The sequence below is a fragment of the Melospiza georgiana genome, chromosome 10 (assembly GCF_028018845.1).
Source record: "Melospiza georgiana isolate bMelGeo1 chromosome 10, bMelGeo1.pri, whole genome shotgun sequence".
In the NCBI taxonomy this organism is placed as follows: Eukaryota; Metazoa; Chordata; class Aves; order Passeriformes; family Passerellidae; genus Melospiza; species Melospiza georgiana.
In genome coordinates, this window is record NC_080439.1 from 4,826,046 (window position 1) to 4,833,607 (window position 7,562).

Consider the following 7,562-nt stretch of genomic DNA (forward strand, 5'->3'; position numbering starts at 1 on the left):
TCAGCTTGGGCTGTGCTGCTGGCAGCTGAGATAATCCAGTCATGACTTGCTGTGACTTTCTTGTTATGAAATCACTGGTACTGGATAAACACATTTGCCTTCCCTCCCTTCTAACACCTCCTTTTTGACTGTGAATAAGTGCTTGATGTGGCACTGACCTGAACTGAAAACTGTAAGTGTGCAAGTGATGAAGACAGACAGAGACACACGCAGAGCTCTGCACTGAGATATCAGGGAGAGGAGTGATCCCTGCAGGAATCCCAGAGGCACAATTTTTTTCTGGGGACTCACCCAGCTAATGGGATTATTGGGAGAAAAGTGCCCTTCAGGAATACAGTGAGGGGTCTATAGGAACAAGCTGTGCAATGTTAGGGTGCAGCCTTACCCTGCAGCAAAGCCCAGGAGGTGGCTCATGGATGCTGCCAGGGGTCTGCTCTGTTGCTCACTGCTTGCTGCCACTGCCTCCCAGGAAGCTGCATTCACCTGGCCAGCCCCAGAGCAAAACAAGAAATGCAAACAGCTCCACGTAAACAGAGAATTATTCTTTTGGCAGCTTGCTCCCTGACTGGAGTTCCCCCAAATGTTTTGTTTTCACAGCTGACGGTTTTTGGTTTGAAATGTGTGTGAGTGTCTTTGGGACCTTGCATTGGATGTGGGCCTGCCCTGGTTCCAATTCACAGCAAAAGCCTCATGAACTGCAGCAGGAACAGGCTCATTTGATGGCTCACAGCCTGGAAATACTCTTCTCAACACAGCGTGGCTTTCCAAAACTGGATGTGATCAACGGTATCACTGCAGGGTTTTGGTAGGGTAGATGGCCAAATAATCTGTGAAGAAGCCAAATACAGACGTGCTTTCCTTTGTAGTTAGTAAAAAATGCTTTAAAAAAAACAGGTGAAGAGTTGCCAAGGGTTCCTTGAGTTTTAAGTTTAATGACTACTTGCAGTTTAGAAGTTATTTACTCTGGCTAGATTTGTAGATGAAACAGGAGAAAACCTTTCTTGACTTAAAAGTCAAGGATAAGTACTTGTTTTTTGACGTATTTCACCTTTCAGCTCTGACGGACTTAAAAACAAAGCTCTGGTAATGTATTTGTGTATTTGTCTAAGCCCATAAAGATAATCTCAGCCCTCAAGGGCTTACAGTCAAAATCATTTCTTTGCAGCTCCTTGGGTACATTAGAACAAGCTGAGCAGCACTGATGGAAGTGCTGAGATAGTTCACTGTATTTGCAGGGCTGATGTCTTAAAAAACCCAGTTGGGCATGGATGATTAAATCTGTTGCTGCTGTCAGGTTGGTAGGAATGCCTTTCTGTTTCAAAAGCCTTTCACCAATTGCACCTGTAATCACAGAAGAATCTCTCAGTAAAGCACCTCAGGCATGCAGGGAATGGAGAAGTGCACGCAGCAGGATGCTCTGTCTGACCCTGTTTCTCCATAGTCCCTCTGCTGACAAAGCCTTCCCACACTTGTGTGAAATGGTGCTATGGGAGGGGGATTCCCTGGCTCCTGTCCCTCCTGACATTTTCAATGCGTTTCCTAGGCCTGTTTTTCCATCCTGCAGTGTAAAATTAATTTTGATGAAATCTTGAGTGAATTAAACTGCAACACAGCAATGTCCTTTCTCAACTCATATTTGCTGTCTGCCTTATTTATGTGGAGAAGAGGCACTTGGACATGCCAATGATCCTGTCATTTATTTGCCTTGTGCATCGTGCCTTTGGCTACTAGAATTAAACTGGAAAATACAATTAAAAGCATTAGCTGTAGCAGACATACAAAAAAATATCATTACATGCTTGACAGTGTTCTCCTTCATACTGTTAATCCCTGCAGATCTACCTGTGCTATTAGATTTCATATACAGATTTTATTTTTCTCTGAAGACTACCTTAATTGGAATGAGCATTCCTGTTTTTATAAGGGAAGAGAAGGAAGATGTCACCATGCTGGAAAGCCTCACCTGACTTTTCTTGGTGAGTATGGTCTAAACTTGAACTGAGCAAATATTATTCAGGCTTCAAAATGTTTGCAGATAGCTGTACAATATTGTTAGGTAATGTATTTGGCTTGCTGCACCATGGAAAATATTTGTGTTTAAACTCAAATTGTTATGTAAACATAAACTTTCACATAAACAAGGTTGGTCTGTGGTGAAAAGCAGAGAGGCAGCTCAGATGGGATCTGGGTATATGAATCCTTCCTCCCTACACACCTCAGCAGGGAGCATGGGCTTGAGAGCCACACTGGTGACATCTTACAAGGAGCAAACCTAAGTACTGAGAGCATGAATGTCCCTCACTCTTCATTCCCAAATTAAAATACATGACCAAAGGAAAGCAAAATTCTTACACAGAAAGTAGCTAGAGCAAGTTGGAAAGCACTGCTGCTGAGCACAGCACTGAAATTTCTGTAGTTCTGTCCCTGTGAAAATATTTTGGGGGAAAAAAGTTTCTGATAAGAAGACCCAAAATGGTATTAACAGTGCAAACCTAGGCTATTTGCTTTATCAGTGAAATTGAGAATTCACAAATGCCTAATACTTGTGCCTCTCAAAAACAAGGGCAGGAAAAATAACAGGGTGAGAAAGTAAGAAAGAAAGAAAGACAAATCTGGACAAGTCCAACTGAGTGGTGACATGTCTGCATGACATCTCTCCAGTGAGGTGATGGAACACAGACAGGCTGGCACCTCTGCAGAGTTAAAACAGACCAGGCTGGAGAAAGGAGACATTTTCTTTTACCCAGAGTCTGCATTTCCAGCCCTGAATGCTGTGCTGCATGCAAGCATGCTAAATACCTGAGACATTATGTCCCAGCTACAAAAAAAAAGAGCTGAAATTACAGGTATTTAGTGGAAGAACAGCTTTTTAAAGAATAATAGTGCCAGGAGCAAGATACCTCTGGCTGTGTGCTGTTTGCAAGGTTTTATCATTTCTTGTTAGTCCTGATAAAGGCTGTAAAAGACTGCATAAACCAGGCAACCTTGCCCAGCTGGACTTGTTTCATTTAATGATTACTGCTCAAGGTAGACCAGAGAGAAAACAGAACTGAAACTCTCTACACCCAGGGCAAACAAAACTTCAGATTCATGGGATACTTCAAAGCACGCTTTTCCTCAATTATAAGGGCAACAGGGTTTTGCTAAAGGGCAGAACTGTCCTGGTTTGCACAGTTCCCAACATTTCCCAACATTTCTCAAGATTTCTGTTCAGTGCTGCTCCCTCCTGGCTCCAGGAGGGCAGGGCTCAGTCAGTAAACAGGGGTTTTTGGCCAGGCTTCTTCCTTATTAGCTGTGAGCAGCAGATTGTTTAATATCTGAAGCACTCTACTGGAACCACACTGGCTCATTTATTTTCAAACATTTCAGGGAAAGGGAAACAATCTGAGTGGAGGGGTGGAGCAGATAAGCAGCAGTGTTTTTCCCTCCTTAGCTAAGTATTTTACTGATAATGTGGAAAGCACCGGCTCTAAAAGTTTTGACCTTATCTCGTGTGTTGCAGTTTGCCTGTTCAGAAAATAAGGCAAATTCCCACTTATACCCCATTTGTTTGTGCCAGTCACTGCTCTCCTTGCTCTGGTGTCTGGGGTTCCTTCACCAGCACATTAGATGAAGCTGCTGCAAATAAAGTGGGCAAAAGGTTTCTAATCTGAGTTAGGTGTATCCCTATTCAAACCTCACAGACACAGCCTGAGAGATGCTCACAGACCCCTCTGGCTGGGGCAGCAGCTCCTGCTGTTGGGCTCTTGGGGTTCCCTCTCTGCCAGCTGTGGTCCCAGAGCTCCTCAGGACAGTGTCAGTCTCTGTGTTGGGCTCAGCAGACTGTTGTTAAGGTCCTAAAATGGCAATATGTCAGTCATTTAATTTCTTCCTTAATGAATAGCTAAGTCTCCTCAGCTGTGAGGAATGTAATATTTTCAGAGGAGTCTCCATGCTCCCAGGCCTTCAGCAGCTTGGTGCTGTAGGAGCCTTGTCAGGGAAGAAAGGAGCAAACCTGCTCAGTTAGAGCAAGTGCCAGCCCCCTGGCTGCTGCTGTGTTTGTGTCCTGAAATCCTGGCCTGAATAAACACTGCTGACACCGAGGTGAACTGCTGTGTTCTGCAATGCCTTGCACAGGAGACAGAGATCCTATGGATTGTGTGCAGCCCCTGTGGTTGAGTGCTGGGCTAGTGAATCCCAGCACCAAAGGGGCTCCCTGGGCTGCCAAACCATTTCTGCTAAACTCACAATCTCTTCCTGCAAGCCTTAACTAGGAAACGCCTCCGTTGTTTGGCCTGGATGGTTTCTTTAGAGCTGGCCCATGTCCAGGCATTGGGGAAGTGACAGTGACACAAGGGGTGGAATTTCCCTGCCCCACCTGAATCCAACAGCCACCCCTGCCCATGGGAGTTCCTGCTCCCAGGCCTGGTGGGGCACAGAAGTTTAACCCAGCTGATCTTCAGCCCTTGCTGGCTTGGTTGCTTTTTAAACTCTCCTCTCCTCAGGCTTGATGCCCTCCTTCCCACCCAGTGAAGATCCCCTGGTTCTTGAGAGAGCCCTTTGGGCAAGGATGAAGTATTAACAGGAAATTTACCTTCTGCTTTAACTTGTTATTCATCTGGAAAATAAATGACTTCAGCATTTCATTATGGGTCCTGGCAAAGATTAGCTTTTAACGATTCCTGTGCCCTGATTGATTTGGAAGGGGAAAGATACTTGGTTTTGCTCCCAGCTCCAGCTTTGGGAACTGAGTCTGGGTCAAGGGGAATTGGATGTTTACAAGAACAGTGTGGTGACTGCTGTCAGCTGGGACAAAGAGGTGCTGAGTTAACCCTGCTGCCCTTAACCCACTGCAGCTTAGCAAACAAGCCTGTTGAGGAAGTTTTAAGGGGCAGAGCACCCAGCTGGGTTGCATTAACATGCAAACAGCAAATGGCTTTTGGCTCAGGAGATACTGGTGTGAGCAGGAGAGGTGACATGATAGGCTATTCAAGCTAAAGTTGCATTTCAAAGCGACTCTAAAGAGTAAGTTAGAATTGGGATTTGCATTTTGGAGTGAAGGCCCAAAGAGATTGCATGAGTGGCTGATGAAGTAAATGTTTGAATCTGAAGGTGACAGCTCAGCAAACTTGTTTAGATCTTGCTTAAACTCGGATACTCCCTTGGAAACTCAAGCGAGAAAATCACCAGCCCAAGAGGCCAGGATGATGACACTTAAAAAAATAAAAGGCCTGAACCCAAATTAATGCCAATATCATCATTTTACCCTGACTAAAATGACCATTGTAAATCTAGAGCCAGCCTATAATCCTTAATGAAGTGGTTCTAGGTTTGTACTCTGGCAATTTAAACATATATGTGTGTATGTATATATATGCACAAGTATAATTTATAGCAAGTAGTTTCTGAGAATGTGCTGAAAAATATACCTTGGCTCAGGCTGAAAGCTCTGTTTCACCATCTTAACTCCTGGTGAGACATGTAATTCCACAGACATGTAATTCTTTCTCACATTGGTACCCCTCTCTTTGATTTTTCATTATTCTACTGTAGAGTTGGCCAACACCCAGTTAAATCTGTGTCCAAAGAGGCTCCTTACATTACAGATGTCCTGTCTGTAGGCCACCACTCTGGGGTTGAACATGAAATACAAATGTACAACATCTGATCTCTGATTAATCACCTGGTATTTCAGCAGATCATACAGGTCCTGAACTAAACAACTAAAACTAAGTTGGTTCTTTGTGCTCAAATCCAGGCTGAGACTGTGAAATAACAAGGGGCATCTTCCCTCCCTTGACTGCTCACACAGACCACCAGAACCAGGATTTGCCATGGTATGGTATTTGGAAAGGCTGGGAAGTTCTGTTGCACTTGTGCAGGGGAACTGGTGATGAAAAATAGGAATGCAAAAGGAAATTGGGAGTTTTGGAGGAGTTTTTTGCAGGTTTTTATTTTTCAGGGGTTTTTGGAGCCCTAGAGCTGGGTGCAGGCCCTGACCCCTCAGGCTGAGCCTCTCCAGCTGCACAGGGAGATGAGGAGGCACGTCTGACTCCTGCCTCTGCATGCTCCTCAGCATAGGGTTTTTTGGGGAGGGAAAAACCCCTCACAAATAGATAGAGCCACACTGAATGTGCCCAGCTGCTTTGCTGAGCTGTTCTGGCCCTGCAGTGCTCCCTCACCCACAGCGCGTTTGTAGCACAGGAGGCCATGGCTGCTGAGGCAGCATGGGGCACGTGCACGGGCTGGGTGTGAGAAACACCAAAGGGAACTCACCTGATAGCCCAATAATCCCAAATAACTCCAATAACCCACACCCAGCTGCTGGCTGTGCCATGGAACCCTGCCTCCCACAGGCCCCAGAGCAGAGTGCTGCCAGTGGGGCTCTTGGAAAGGTCATCTCCTCCCAGCATCAGGAGCAGGGCTGTAACAATTGCCTTTTTTCTTACAGTGAGTTGCCTTTTGCACTGTTAAAAGAGCAGAGATGCCACAGCACAAGGGCAGAAATAGCCCCACTTCTTCAGGTATTACTCTGCACCATTTCCAGGGGGACTCAGAGCTCTCTGTAGGTTTTTGGAGATGCTGTCTATGCCTCCGTGCAACCCTCACTGGCACAGACAGATGGCTGAGCAGGCATAGCCTAGAGACAGCCCTGAAAATCCAGCTCTCCATGGGCATGGCCCTGGGCACAGAGCCGAGCTTTCCCCTGGGGGCACTCCCTCACCTTGTGGCCCTGCAGACATGCTCAGGCAGCTGCGAGCCCGGGTCACTGCACACACCCCAGCGGGTCCCAGGGTCTGAAATAACGGCCAGATCACCTGAAAAACACCCTCAGAGCCTGCCAAGGGCTCAGTGAGCCATGCTGAGGAACCACAGAGTGTTTGGGTTAAAGCTCATCTCGTTCCACCCCCTGCCATTCCCACCCTCCACTGCATCAGGTTTCTCAAAGCCATGTCCAACCTGGCCTGGGACACTTCCAGGGATGGGGTGTCCCTGGGATGGAATGGTTATGAGGTGCTTGTTTGTGTTTTGTTTTTATTTTGTGTTTTGATTAGATTGTTTTTTTTTCTTTTTGGCAAGAACTCTGAGTAATTCACCCTTGGCATGACTCTCCTGCCTTATCTGTGCATGAATTCACAAGTCACGGCTGGGCTGCCCCAAACGTTCAGGGGCAGTTCCCACAATAACACTTCCCCTTTGTCAGTGTGGTTTTAGAAATTTCTGCACCAGACTTTGCCTTAAACGCTCCCTCTGCTGGCTGTACTGCAAATGATTGTCTTTGAACTAAAAACTTCAGAGTGGAATTAGATTGTGGTGAAATTACTATGTCAACAGGAAGAATTCCCTTTATTACTTCACCACACCCCAAATCCCAGCTCTCAATGACACTGAGTGTACTACACGTGTCCTGACACTGGCCCAGCATCTGTTGGAGAGGGATTTTTCTCTAACACTGATTATTATTGCTGATTTAGGTCTCTTAATATAAAATTTATTCTCTCCTTTAACAAATTTTGCCTCTCCTATACCCCTAGACTGTCTTATGATGGGAAATGTTGGGGTTTGAGATTCTGCTTCAGAAA